Here is a 15,479-nt window from a genome sequence, read left to right as displayed (position 1 = left end):
AATCTAAGTTACCCTAGAAACATAAACCTTTAAACATAAAGTTATATCATTTTAACCCAAAATTTATTAGTAAACCTAAGTAGGAATATTAATTTTCTAACTTTAAGTTTTTATAGCATGATCCTCACTTCTAAACCTAAAAAATAGACTAATTTACAAATTTACTAACTAAAAACTTTAATCTAGAGATTTGTAGCTAACCCTAAATATTTAATTCTAAAGATCCTAAATATTATATTAACTTTCTAGGTAACATTTCAATCATGATTCTAATGATATAACTATGTAACCATGTACAACTATAGTGAACAATAACATATTTACCTTTTAATCCTAGACAATACTAAACTAGGTAACAGGCTAATTATATTATCTTACTCAACATTAGTGTTACTAAACCAAGTATTTACCTAGAATCATAATTCTACCTGTAATGCTAACATAAGTCTCACATTGATATTAAATAGTAATGATATTACTAGATAAGTTATGTACAATTTTATAACACTAGTTAATCCTAGGTAACTCTAACCATGATAGCTTGTACTCTACTTCAACATAAAACACTATTATGAACACACACTCCTTTAACCCTAGCCAGGTAGATATTTTCCTCATTGGCTAACTTAATGAAAATTCACCATGATTAAACCCTAGAATAATGGTACCCTAAACTCAATCTTAGTACTAAATTAGGTAACCCTAAAATTAACCCTAGATTGGACATAATGTATAATTTCCATAATCATGATAAAATATTATACTCAAGAATGTTTAAACCCTAATCAAGTTAATTTAACCTAACTAGGTAACCATAATCTCAAATAGGTGTTTTATGGAAAGAAAAAGTAAGAATAGATAGGGGAGAGGATGGGGAAGTTTCGTAAGTCAAAATTCAAATCCTATCCTCGGCAAGAATCCTCTGGGAGGATGCAATCGAAAGCACAAATCATAGGGAAGGGAAGTAAGAAGTCAAGGGACTACAAAGATTGGTGATGTGACAGAGAATGGAAATATGGACCTACATGACAAGGGAAAAGGTCGAGACAAGTTTTTTTTCCTTCCAAGTAAAATAGGTCTAGGGTACCTTTGGAAAAATGGTCATCTCTTTTTGGAGTTAAGCCGACTGGTAAGTCTTCTTTTTCACCGGTCAGACTACTCTCTAGTTTGGAGAAGGATTCTTGTGTGATTGCTATTCCAAAAAAATTGGTTGATCATAGCATTGTTGTGATTTCTTCTACTTTGGTGGGTAAGTTCATTGAGAAAAGACCAAATATAGATATTGTTAAATCATACATACAGAAAAAATGGAAGCTCAAGGGATAGGTTACTGTAACAATGATGATGAAAGGTTTCTTGTCTTTTGATTTTTCATATTGTGAGGATTTGTCAAGCATTTTGTGTGAAGGCCATGGATTTTAGGTTGCTTAACCCTAGTTCTTCAGAAGTGGACTTCAAATTTGTAGTTGAATGATTATTTTTTTGTACAAGTGCTAATTTGGGTTAGACTTCTAGAGTTGCCTCTAGAGTTTTGGAATGAGTATGTGTTTGTGGGCATAGTGAACTCATTTGGGAAACTCTATCAATAGACCCAATAATGGCTTCTAGAAGAAGACTAACATATGCTTGGATTTGTATTGGAGTTCATGAACGGGATGATATGCTGAAGGTTGTGTGCTTTCATTCCTAAGCTTGGAATGCATATTCAAAAGTTGGTGTATGAAAGTGTTCCTATCACTTGTTTTCATTGTTTGAAATTAGGTCATAAGGTGAATTAGTGTCCAAAGGAAACTTTTGATAAGGGAGGGAAAACTTCATTTTCTAATTCTAGCAAGGAGAAAAAGTTTAATAAGATCTAGAAAAAAAAGGAATTTAAGGATGGTCAAGAGAACCAGGAGACAATTATGGAAGCCCCTATTAGAGGAGGGACTAATCCAAATCAAAATGGATTGGAGGTTGGTAAGGATGAGTTTCTAGTTTTATTTGGGCCTAAGATCATAGAGGTGGAAGTTCCAGTTAGGACTCCTAGATGTCTTGAAGACAAAGAGGGTCTAGTTCTATCTGGGCCTACAATCTCAAAGGTGGATAAAGAGGAGTGCATAATAACAAAGTAGGCTGATTCCCAGACCATTGAGAAGGACATCTTAGCATATTTTGAGAATGATGGACTACTTATGCTTGGATCTAAGACCAAAGAGGTGGAAACCCTAGTTAAGTCTTCTGGGTGTTTTGAGGCCAGAGAGGAGGATATCCCAGTAAAGCAAGCTAGTTCCTAGAATATTGAGAAAGATACCATAGTTAATTTAGATATGGATGGACAGTAGGAAAGGGACTTATCAGGGGGTTATGTAGGCTTGATCAAAGAGGATTCAACAACTTCAACTCTTAAGGATCGGGTCTAGAATGATGATAGGTTACTTCCTCATATGGAGAGAAAAGGGGAAAAGGCTATGAATAAGGAAGTGGAGATGAATAATCAAGAGATAAAGGAGTATGGGAAGGGTATTCAAAAGTAGTAGAGAATCAAGGAGATTCCTTCATCTGCTAGAAAGGAATAGTTTGTTTCATGCATTTTGGAAGAGAGATTTGGGGATATGGTGAATTTTTCTTCTCCTAGTAAGAAGCCAAGGTTACATGAATGGATGGAGGAAAACAAAGGAATTCATGTCAAGAATAAAAATAAGAATAGTAGGGATCCCTCCCTAGTTTCATCAGCATATACCAGGAGTCATGGCAAACTAGATGTGGGAGTTAGACCAAAGGCACTAGGTAGGAAGAATGCAAACCAAATTCTGTAAGAGGAGGCTAGAAGGAATTTGATAGATGAGAGCCAACAAAGCATCTTGGAGTGTTCTACTAGTCAAAAATGAAGATAACATCTTGGAATATTAGGGGACTAAATGGGGTCCATAAATAGAAAGTTCTCAAGAATATGATAAGAGATCAAAGACATAATATAATGCTGATTCAAGAGACAAAAATGAAGAAGGACGCTTTGGGTAAGATTTCCTTTAGTAAAAGTATGGTTGGTGAGGCTACAGATTCTAAGGGGGAATCAGGAGGTTTTCTTAATCTTTTTAACAATAAGTAGTTTAAAGTTACTCCCTTGTATAATGAAGGTAATATTATATTATGTAAAGTGTTTCATATGAATACCAATGATACTTGGTTTTTTTTGAATTTCTATGCCCCAAATACTAAAAGGGAAAGAAAGCATTATTGGAATAAGCTTGGGGTTTAGTTCTATATAGTAATCTTAATAAAGGTATTATTATGGGGGATTCCAATACTCCTCTCATTGATGAGGAAAATTAGGAGGTTTGGCTCTAAAGCAAAAAAGTAAGTTGGACCTTTCTAATTTCATAAATAGCTTGGCTCTTTTGGATATTGATCTTGAGGGTGGAGTCTACACTTGGTCCAATAAAAGAATTAGGAGTGAGTGTATTTAGGATAGATTGGATAGAGCTCTCATTTCTCTAGATTGGTTGATGTAGGAGCATCCAGAGGTATAAGGGCAATCCTATGTCATCCAAAAAAATGTACTTAGACTTAGTTTTTGTTTCATGTGTTTTCATTTTTGGATACCCATTTGGGTCAAATAAAGGTTCCAACTCTCACAGTTCCACTATTAGTGTTTCAAGTTAGAGTTTTTAATCACCTTGAGATACGTGTAAATGCTAGAAAAATAAGAGTATGTAATTGAGCCATCATTTTGGTGAACTAGAAGGTGTAAATTGGTCAGAATATTGTCATTGTAATTTAGAGGATTCCAAAAAAAGAATCAGGTCAAAGGGCCCCATGGTTTGAAAGTTATCACCATTTTTTAATTTTTGGAGACATCCTAAGAATGCTTCAAAGTCAGGTTAGGGGCATTAAATGACCTTGAATAGGGCCAAAAAATGGGGGAAAAGTGAAGCTTTTCCAAAGGGCTATAGAGCGCTTTGAGAACTTTTCAAAAATGTAAACGATTCGTCAATCGGAGGTACGGTTCAAAAATTATGCCTCCTGAAAGTTTGGTTACTATTTCTCGATTCTTCTAATTTTGCACCGACTTCTAATGTGACTTCTAGAGCCTTCTATTTGGTTAGTGGATGCCTACTATCACTTTCTAGATTGTATTCCTAATCCTTAACCCTTTGAGGTCTATTTAAGAACATTTCTGACATTGTAAAAGGCAATTCGGAGTGGAGTTTGAGAGAAGGTACTGGGAAAAGAAATTATCTCTAGTTTTATGCTATTGTAAGCCCATAGCACCTGTTTTGGAGTCTGTTTCTCTACACTAAGTGTACTAGCATACTTTTACAATTAATAAAATTTTCCCTTTCCTGTTGTGTCCATTCTGTGCTAGGGTCGTGTCCCCATCAAGTGGTATCAGAGCTAGTTTTCCTCAGTGTGTAGATAGAGCGTCGGCTATAAGGAAATTTGCACTAGGACTGTGTGGTTGTGGGTTTGAGTTAAGAAGATGCCTCCATGAAGAGAGTGTGGTGGAAGGGCCAAAGCTATTAATCCTAAGGAGGTTAGACCCCCAAAGGTAGGTACAAGCATTGTAGGAGGAGCTTCATAGAGGAACAAATGTTGTCGTGGGTGATGAAAGTGAGGATGACAATGAAGAAGAAAAAATTGGACTAGAAGGGGAATTTGATGGGGAATTTCTAAATCAGGCAGAGGAAAGGCTTTTTAGGGCCATCACTAAGTTTGGGAAAAGAGCTACAATTGAAGTGGGTGTATTTTTAGGAAATTTGAAACCAGATGAGTTGATCGATTGGATCAATGAACTGGAAGAGTACTTTGAGTACGAGGATATCAGGGATCCAGATAGGGTTAAGTTTGCAAAGGCCAAACTGAAAGGCCATGCCAAAATCTGGTGGCAAGAGGTTCAATTGGAAAGAAATAGAAGAGGAAAGGATAAGATCACAAGATGAGATTGCATGGTGGACAAACTCAAGAAGCAGTTCATTCCTGTTGACTACGAGCTTGATTTGTTTAAGAAGATTCATGGGTTAAAGCAAGTAGAAAAATCAGTCCAAGAATATATAGAGGAGTTTTATAGACTTTTGATTAGAGTGGGGCATGCAGAAGCAAATAAGGAGAAGGTTGCTCATTATATTAGTGGGTTGCGACCTAGCATCCAGGAGGAATTAAGTCTGGTAAGAATGACCAGCATTGAAGAGGCATACCAATTTTCCCTACAAGTTGAAGAGAAGATAAATAAGAGGTTTGAATGGAGATAAAGAGGGTGTGGTCAAGGAGGAAGGGGTGGTGGTAGGTCATCTGGAGGCCAAAATGAAACCCAAAAGAAAAATGAAGATGTGGGTACTAGCAAGAACCAGAGGAATGAGGATTTCAACCACTCTCATGATCAAGACTTTGGAAATTAGAGAGGAAGAGGTAGAGGATGTGGACAAGGAAGAGGAGGCTTCTGTGGTACCTATTTCCATTGCAATGAAGAAGGTCATCATGCCTTTGAATGCCCTCAACAACAAGGAAGGATAGATAGGAGAGCTGAGAGCCAAGCTAGGGTTTCTCATGTGGATGAGGATGCACAATCATCACATTCAAAAGATGCAAAAAGAGGAGAGACTTTAGTAAATGAAAGGGTCCTACTAATGGTGAGATTGAACTAGGGCAAAGGAGGAGTTTATTCCATACTAGGTGCAAGCGTGAGGATAAATGTTGCGATGTGATCATTGATGGTGGTAGCACTGATAACTTGGTATCAGAGGAGATGGTCTCTAAGCTAAAGCTCAAGAGGGAGAAACACCTCTAGCCCTATCAGATTGCCTTGGTGAAAGATGATCATAAGGTCCTGGTAAGTGAACAATGTTAGTGAAGTTCAAAATTGGGAGTTACCATGATGAAATTCTCTATGATGTTCTTCCAATGGATGTTTTCCATCTATTGTTGGGTAGACTATGGCAGTTTGATAGGCATGCAGTACATGATGGACATGCAAACACATACTCTCTAATAAAGGATGGAGTTCACCACAAACTGAAGCACATGAAAAAGGAAGGTGAAAAGGTATGTACGAGTGCTAAGATTTTTCTTATTGATGGAAGGAAGTTTTTAGATGGCATGAAACATCAGTTTATGTGATATGCTTTGATCCCTGGGAAAGATAAAGAAGGTAGTAGGGAAATGCCCCTTGAAGTTTCAAATTTACTAGGTGAGTTTGGAGATATCATCTCTGATAATATTCTAGAAGGATTTCCATTGGTAAGGAAAATCAGTCATCAGATAGATTTAATTTCAAGAGCTAGTTTTCCTAACAAGGCTGCTCACAGGATGACTCCTACTAAAACTGAGGAGCTAAATAGACAGGTTCAGGAGCTATTGAGGAAGGGCTTGATTTGATAGAACTTTATTCCATGTGTAGTACCTGCAGTACTAGCACCGAAGAAGGATGGAGAGTGGAGTATGTGTATAGACTCTTGAGCTATAAATAGCATAACCATCAAGTATCAGTTTCCTTTGCCAAGAATGGATGATCTTATGGACTGCTTGAGTGGAGCTCAGTACTTCACAAAGATAGATCTCAAGAGTGGCTATCATCAGATATGGATACGAGAAGGAGATGAGTGGAAAACAGCCTTCAAGATCAAGGAGGGTCTTTATGAGTGGTTAGTCATGCCCTTTGGATTGACAAATGCCCCAAGCGCCTTCATGCAGCTTATGAATGAGGTACTTAAGAAGTTCTTGGGAAAATTTGTTATTGTCTATTTGGATGATATTTTAATTTTCAGCAAGACTTTGGAAGAACATTTATTGCATATTTGTAGTGTCTTTGAGAGGCTAAGGGAAGAGAAATAATTAATTAATTTGAAGAAGTGTATCTTTGCAAAAAGGGAGTTATTCTACTTGGGGTTTGTTATATCACCTGAAGGTCTCAAAATGGATCCAAAGAAGGTAAAAGTCATCTTGGAATGGCCTACTCCAAGGTTTGCTACTAAGGTAAGATCATTTCATGGTCTGGTTAGTTTTTACAGAAAGCTCATTAAGAATTTCAGTGGCATATGTGCACCCCTAACTGACATAATAAGAGGGGATAGAAAATAGTTCAAATGGATTGCGGTAGCTGCGAGAAGTTTTAAATTGCTGAAGAAGAAGGTGATAGAACAACTTGTGTTGGCACTTCCAAATTTTAGAAAGGTGTTCCAGGTGGATTTTGATGCTAGTGGCAGCACTATTGGGGTTGTATTAAGCCAAGAAGGTAACCCTATTGCATATTTTAGAGAAAAATTGAATGATACGAAAAAGAAGTATTTTGTTTATGATCAAGAGTTCTATGCAATAGTTCAAGCCTTAAAGAAATGGAGGCATTATTTGTTGCCAAAGGAATTTGTTTTATATACCAATCACCAGGCATTACAGTACCTAAATAACCAAGGTAAATTCAGAGGCATATAAAGTGGGTAGAGTTCTTGCAGAGCTATACATTTGTGTTGAAGAATAGAAGTGGAAAATTTAACAGGGTTACAAATGCATTAAGTAGGAGACAGTTGTTGCTTACAGTAATGTAGGTTGAAGTAGTTGGGTTTGATGAACTCAAGAATCTATACCCTGAGGATCCTAATTTTGGTAAAGTGTGGAAAGCTTGTAAAGAGCCTGTTATTGTAGACAGAACTAAGTGGTTAGACTATCTGATTCAGGATGGTATGTTATTCAAGGGCAGTCAATTATGATTCCAAGGAGTTCCATGAGGGAAAATTTGATTAAGGAGAAACACAGTGGAGGGATGGCAAGAAATTTTGGTCAAGATAAGACTATTTCCATTCTTAGAGAACATTATTTTTAGCCTCAAATTTCACAGGGTGTGAAGAAGTTTGTACAGAGTTGTCAGATTTGTCAAGTTGCCAAGGGATTTAGTTACAATACTGGACTATATCAGCCATTGCATGTTCCATCAAAGCCATGGGAGGACATAAGTATGGATTTTGTTCTTGGGTTCCCAAGGACACAAAGGGGTAATGACTCAGTATTTGTGGTGGTTGATAGGTTCTCCAAAATGGCACATTTCATTCCATGCCACAAAACTCATGATGTTGTCCATATTGCAGACTTGTTTTTCAAAGAGGTGGTAAGACTACATGGTCTTCCAAGGAGTATAGTTTTTGATAGAGATACTAAATTTGTGAGGTATTTCTAGAGAACATTGTGGAAGAAGTTGAGATTAGACTTGAAATTCAGTTCCACACATCACCCGCAAACTGGCGGCTAAACAGAAGTGCTAGACAGAAGTCTAGGCAATTTGCTGAGATGTTTAGTTGGGGATAAGCCCAAGGGGTGGGATTTGATTCTACCACAAGTAGAGTTTTCTTACAATAACTCTATAAATAGGAGTACTGGTAGATCACCATTCCAAATTGTATATGAAAGTAGCCTAAGGACTGCACCAGAATTGAGGAAGATAGAGCAAGGAGAGAGGACAAGTGCTAAAGCTGAAGAATATGCTGAACATATCAAGCATCTACATGAGGAGGTTCAGGCACAAATTACCAAGATGAATCAAGAGTATAAAGCTAAGGCTGGTCAAAGGAGAAGACATAAAGAATTCCAAGTAGGGGATCTAGTCATGGTACACTTACGAAAAGAAAGATTTCCAAATAGTACTTACAACAAGCCAAAAATGAAGAAATTTGGCCCCTGCAAAATTTTGAAGAAACATGACTCAAGAAATGCATATGAGGTGGAGTTGCTAGATGGTATTCACATTTCTCTTATTTTCAACATTGTAGACTTAACAGAGTATCATGATGATGGTGCAGATGAGGAGCCAATGTTAAAGTCATGTCGAATTCCTACTTCTAAGAAGGAGGAGATAGAAGACATTCTAGACCATCATGTGGGTAGGAGTACTAGACATAGGTAGTATGAAGAGTATTTAGTCAAGTGGAAAGGATGGTCGATCGAGGACTCAACTTGGATATCAGCAGCTAAGGTTTCCCATTTGGGATTTCCTCTACCATTCATAAAGTGACAAGGTCACTTCTCAATCTACCTTGGGTGTCTGATGCAGTAGCATCCAGAGGTATAAGGGAAATCTTGTGTCATCCAAAAAAATGTACTTAGACTTAGTTTTTGTTTCATGTGTTTTCATTTTTGGATACCCATTTGGATCAAATAAAGTATTCAACTCTCACAATTCCACTATTAGTGTTCTAGGTTAGAGATTTTAATCACCTTGGGATACATGTAAATGCCAAAAAAATAGGAGTATGTAATTGAGCCATCATTTTGGTGAACTAGAAGGTGTAAATTGGTTGAAAGATTGTCATTGCAATTTAGAGCATTCCAAAAAAAGAATCAGGTCAAAAGGCCCCATGGTTTGAAAGTTATCGCAATTTTTTATTTTTTGGAGACATCCTAAGAATGCTTCAAAGTTAGGTTAGGGGCATTAAATGACCTCAAATAGGGCTATAAGGGCAATCCTTGTAGGTGAAATTCTAGAAGGTTGTGGATATTCTAGAATGTTGTGGATAAATCATGCATTGGGTGGTAAGTGCCTATTTAAGGAAGGCTTATGTTCATTTGTAATCAAGCTCTTCTAATGTAATCTCTTGTAAGAAAGCTTGAGAAGTAGAAGTTGGGGAAGTAGAAGCTCTTCAAGTATAACCTCTTGAAGGATAGACTCTTCTTGTAGAAGCTCTTAGTGATCAAATATCTCTTATATTGTAAGAATTTGGAGTCTTTTCATTTGGAGGATATTGTAATGAATTTCAAATATTAATGGATGCTTTATGAAGAAATTTTTTCATCTCTTTGCCTCCATCTTGTTGTGATCTTGGTTGTGAGTTGGTAAGGGTAGTGTGGCCCTTCATTAGTGGTATAAGGGCAATCCTATATCATCCAAAAAAATGTACTTAGACTTAGTTTTTGTTTCATGTGTTTTCATTTCTGGATACCCATTTGGGTCAAATAAAGGTTCCAACTCTCATAGTTCCACTATTAGTGTTCTGGGTTAGAGTTTTTAATCACCTTGGGATATATGTAAATGCTAAAAAATAGGAGTATGTAATTGAGCCATCATTTTGGTAAAATACAAGGTGTAAATTTGTTGAAATATTTTCATTGTAATTTAGAGCATTCCAAAAAAAGAATTAGGTCAAAAGGCCCCACGGTTTGAAAGTTATTGCAGTTTTTTAGTTTTTGGAGACATCCTAAGAATGCTTCAAAGTCAGGTTAGGGGAATTAAATGACCTCAAATAGGCCTAAAAAATGGGGGATGAGTGAAGCTTGTCCATAGGGCTATAGATCACTTCGAGAGGTTTTTAGAAATGTAAACGGTTTGTCAATCGGAGCTACGGTTCAAAAGTTATGCCTCTTGGAAGTTCGATTACTGTTTCTAGATTCTACTAATTTTGCGCCAACTTCGAATGCAACTTCTAGAGCCTTCTATTTGGTCAGTGGATGCCTACTAGGACTTTCTAGAATGTATTCATAATCCTTAACCCTCTGGGGTCTATTTAAGAACATTTTTGGCATTGTAAAAGGTAGTTCAGAGTGGAGTTTGAGAGAAGGTATTGGGAAAAGAAATTATCTCCAGTTTTATGCTATTGTAAGCCCATAGGGCCTATTTTGGAGTCTGTTTCTCTACACTAAGTGTACTAACATACTTTTTCATTTAATAAAATTTTGCCTTTCCTGTTGTGTCCATTCTGTGCTTTGGTCGTATCCCCATCATTGGTTGAACTCTTTCTCTTATAGATTATCTCTTCTCCCTAGAATGGGATTGGATCACTCCCCCATTTCTCTTTCAATTGTTTCTCTTGAGCCTAGGACGAAATATTTTTTTCAATTTCAAAAGATATGGATTTCTCATCTAGATCTATTGAGTAGGATATCCAATTTTTGGAATATGGAAGTGGATGGAATTGCTATGTTTAGAGTTGCCAAGAAGCTGAGTAATGTGAAGTAGATGATTAAAATCTGGAATAAGATAGATTTTGGCCATATCTTTTAGGAGAAAGAGGAGATATCAAATAGGCTTTTTTCTATTCAAGATTTAATTCAGAAGGATGGGTATAATGAACAATATAGGAATATTGGGATGTCTATTTTAACTTATTTGCATAACATTATAAGTAAAGAAGATAATTTTTGGAGGCAAAGGTTAAGGATTAACTGGCCTAAAGAGGGTGACCAAAACACCAAGTTTTTTCACCTTTCCACTCTCAAGCATAGAGCTAATAATAGGATATCAAGAATTAAAAAGGGACATGATACTTTGACTAAGGATTATGATATTTCTACTAAAGCTATTTCTTTTTTCTCTTCTTTTCTTTCCTGGGACCCCTTGCTATCAGTGGTGGATCAAAATAAAATTATGACTTGTCTCTCTCAGATTATCTAGCCTCATCACAATAAAATGTTGAGGGTGATTCCTAATTCTCAGGAGGTGAAACAAGATTTGTTTTCATTACCATTTGATAAAGCCCCTAGGCCAGATGGATTTCCTACATTCTTTTTTTAGGTTTATTAGGAGGTGGTTATGGAAGATGTGGTTAAGGCTCTTTAAGAATTTTTTAGAGCTAGAAGCCTTCTTAAAGAAGTCAATTCTACTTTCTTGGTTCTAATTCCCAAAGTTCTAGGTGCTGATTCTATGGAACAATTTAGGCCTATTAGTCTTTATAATTCATTTTACGAGATCATTTTGAAGGTGTTAACTATTAGAAATCAAAAGATTCTTCCTTTGATCATTTCTTAGCAACAAGCTAGTCTTGTCCCTGGTAGGTAGATTTTAGACTCTATCATGATGGTTCATGAAGTTCTCCATTCCCTTGAAGCAAGTAAAAGGGAAGGGTTGCTTCTCAAGCTAAACCTTTCAAAGGCCTATGATTGGGTGGATTGGACTTTCCTCAATTTTGTCCTCTAGGATTTTGGCTTTGATCAACATGTTTGCAAGCTTATTTCTCAACTTATTTTTACTTCTTTGCTTTCCATTTTGATTAATTAGGCTCTTTCTAATTTCTTCAAACCCTTGAGAGGTTTAATATAGAGTGACCCTCTTTCTCCTATTCTATTCATTATTATGGCTGAGTGTATTGGTAGGTTGATTGGGAAGAAATGATAGGAAGGGAGACTAAGAGGGATTAGGCCATCCTCTGGGAATGTTTATTTTTCTCATCAATAGTTTGTGGATGACACTATTATGGGAGGAGAATCTTCTATTAAGGAGGCCAGAGTGATGAAGGATCTTCTAGATGTGTATATTAGAAGATCTGGCCAGATAATTAATTAGGAGAAGAGATCAATATTCTTTATCAATACTCCTATTCATAGAAAAATGAAGTTTTCTAGGATTCTTGGGTGTGGGATTGGTAAGCTACCCTCAAGTTATCCTTGTCTCTCAATGGGAACTAAGCCTCCTAACTCCTTATGGAATGGGATTCTTGATAGGTTTAGCAAGAAGTTGGTTGGGTGGAAAGTAGTTGTAGTCAGCCAAGCAGGTAAATGTCTTTTGGTTAAGTCCACTCTTCAAAATATTCCAATGTATGCCTTGAGCCTCTTTGGGATACTGGTCAAATTTTCTGACAAGATGGAGAAGATCTAGAGAGATTTTCTATGGTCTAGACTAGAGGAATGTAAAAGGTATCCTCTTGTGGCTTGGGATAATGTTTGCCTCCCTAAGTGTTACAGTGGTCTTGGTATAAGGAAATCAAAACCTCTCAATAAGGCTCTCCTAGCCAAAAAAATATGGTGCGTTATCAATAATAAGGGGGAATGGAGAGATGTGTTAGTGGAGAAGTATATTAGAAGGCCTTCTCTAAAGTTCTTACTTAATAATGATGATATTTCAAATGGTTCAGTCATTTGGAATAGTATCCTTAAGACTAGGGATTTGGCCAAAGCCAAGATTAAGTGGAAAGTGGGAAATGGTGATGACATTCTCTTCTAGCATGATAATTGGTTGATTTAGTGTCCTCTACTTAATAATCATATTTATGGGAATCAAAAAAATGTTTGTATCAAGAAATTTGGATTAAAAGTTAGGGACTACAAAACTAACCAAGTATCGAGAGACCTATCTTCTATCTTGATTGACCTCAAACCATTAATGTTAATGTTGAACTCTATGATTTTTAATAATAAGAGGGATGAACTAATATGGGAGGATAATCCTAATGTTTTTTACTCAGTTACTATGGGGTATAATTCTCTCTGGAGCTTGAAGGAGAAACCTCCATGGGCTAGGGCCTAGGTTCTTGGCCTTACCCCAAAGATAAATATACTTTTTTGGCTAGCTTTACAAGATAAAATTATTACACTAGAAAATTTGAAGAAAAGAGGCCACCATATCCCTAATAGATCTATTTTGTGTAAAAAAAATAGGATTTAGTTAATCATATGTTTATCCATTTTCCTTTTTCTAGGGAAGTTTGGGATCTTCTTACTAAGAATTTGGGAGTCAATTATTGCAAGCCAGGTAATGTGTTGGATTTCTTTTTTCAATGGAATAGTATGTATAAAGGCTCAAACTTGTAATATTTTAGCACTTGGTCTTTGCCTCACTTCTGTTGGGTAGTTTGGAAGGAAAGAAACAATAGGATATTTAGAGATAGGGAGGAACTTGCTTATGTCCTGGTGGATAAAATTGATAAACATATGGAGCAAAATTACCTAATTAGAAAGGGGGGAGACATTGAAGATGGGGGTAAGAAAAAGGAGAAGGAAAAGGATAGGAGCTCTAAAAAATAGGAAGTGAAATGGAAGCTCCCACTTGAGGGATGGCACAAAGCTAACTTTGATGGTGTGGAAAAAGGGAATCCTAGTCCCTCTATATGTGGAGGTATTAGAAGAAACTACTATGGTGAAGGTATTACTACTTTATCTTACCCATTGGGCCATCGGAAAAATCATTATGCTGAAGCCAGTGTAGCTCTACACACAGTGAAATTAGCTTTGAATAAGGCAGTTAAAAATATATGGTTGGAGGGAAATCAAATAACATCATTAGATGTATTAAAGGGGATACCCAACCATCATGGAAAATAGCTAACATAATTGAAGAAATTTTCTTAACATTTGGAAAATTTGATAGCATCCACATTAGTCATGAATATCGGGAGGCAAACTTGGTGGCTAATTGGTTAGCCAACAAAGCAGTAAAGAATGACATGGCAATGACCTAGAATACCAGTGGTATTATTCTGGTAGATGCCAAAAGCCTAATTGAATTGGAAAAAATCAAGGGATGTATGAGGGAAATCCAAAGATAATTATGGATATTAATGCAAATAAGGGTGTAAGGAAGTGTAATAATATTATATTTGAATGGATTAGGCAAATGATGTTATCAACGTCAAATTGACACATTTTATGGGTTAATTTTCGTATATACCATTCTAGTGGTATTGAAAGACATAGATGAAAAAATCAAAGTGGTCTTCATCAAAGAATTTAGAGGGTTGAGAAAGGGTTTCAAAGGAAGGAGTTTATGAGAATAGTTAGCATTGAGACTATAGAGATGGTGGGGGAAAGAAGCAAGAAAGAACCAATAGGCAAATGGAAGCAAAGAACTAAAGTGTGGGAGAAGTTAGAAAAGGGAGGAATTGCCAATTATATAGCCATGCTCCATGGTTATGACTCGATGATTATGGACCTTATGGTAAATTTGTGGAAAGATGGGAGGGTTAAAGTTGATGTGATCTCATATCAGGTGATTGTGGACATCATTGCTCATATAACTAAAATTATGGATGAAGGACTAAAGTTTTATAGAGACAAGACAGTGTTTGTGAATGCTGTGAAAGATTTTGCAAAAAATAAAGAAGAAAAGAAGGAATTGGTCAAGAGAAAAACATATTATGAGATGGATTCAATAAATAAACTATCAAGGTATGTTTTGAGTGCTATTATTGAATATATATCCTTAGACATTAAATTTGATAGAGTTAGGACACACCATTTTATTTTTCTCAATCATGTTCATTATTGGATATAGGTCTCTTTTCATTTCTATTTATATACTTCTATGCATAAAAATATTTCAATCCACAAGAAAAAGACAACTTCAAATCTAGCCCTACATGAGGGTTTTCTACTTTTAATATATGAGCATTTCAAGGCTTAATCTTGAAGCAAAACCCCTACATAGGCTATTGTAGCATCCAAGGAAATGAGGAGTTCAAACTTTTCATCTAACACAGATAATGTTCAGAGTATAATTTCAAAGGATAAAGATATAAACCCTTCATCTGGAAAGAAGGATAAGGCTTCTAAGAAGAAATCACTTTCAGTAGCTAAAACCCCATGCAAGAAAAGTCCTAGGGGATTAGGGTTTAAAACTTCTAGACAAGGAGATGAGGAGTATAATGAGGAAGGGGATGGATGGATACTAATAAAGAGAATAAGGAAAAGGAGGATGTTAGGAGGGAGGAGCCAATAGCTAAAAAATAGAGGAAATCTAAGGAGGAGGATGTGCCCCTAGTGGGGAAAATGGATCTTGGGCCGGAGATCACAACCATTCCTCTTTCCCCAAT

The sequence above is a fragment of the Cupressus sempervirens genome, chromosome 4 (assembly GCF_028749045.1).
Source record: "Cupressus sempervirens isolate cs-2001-9-10 chromosome 4, ASM2874904v1, whole genome shotgun sequence".
NCBI lineage: Eukaryota > Viridiplantae > Streptophyta > Pinopsida > Cupressales > Cupressaceae > Cupressus > Cupressus sempervirens.
This window is presented reverse-complemented; position numbering follows the sequence as displayed.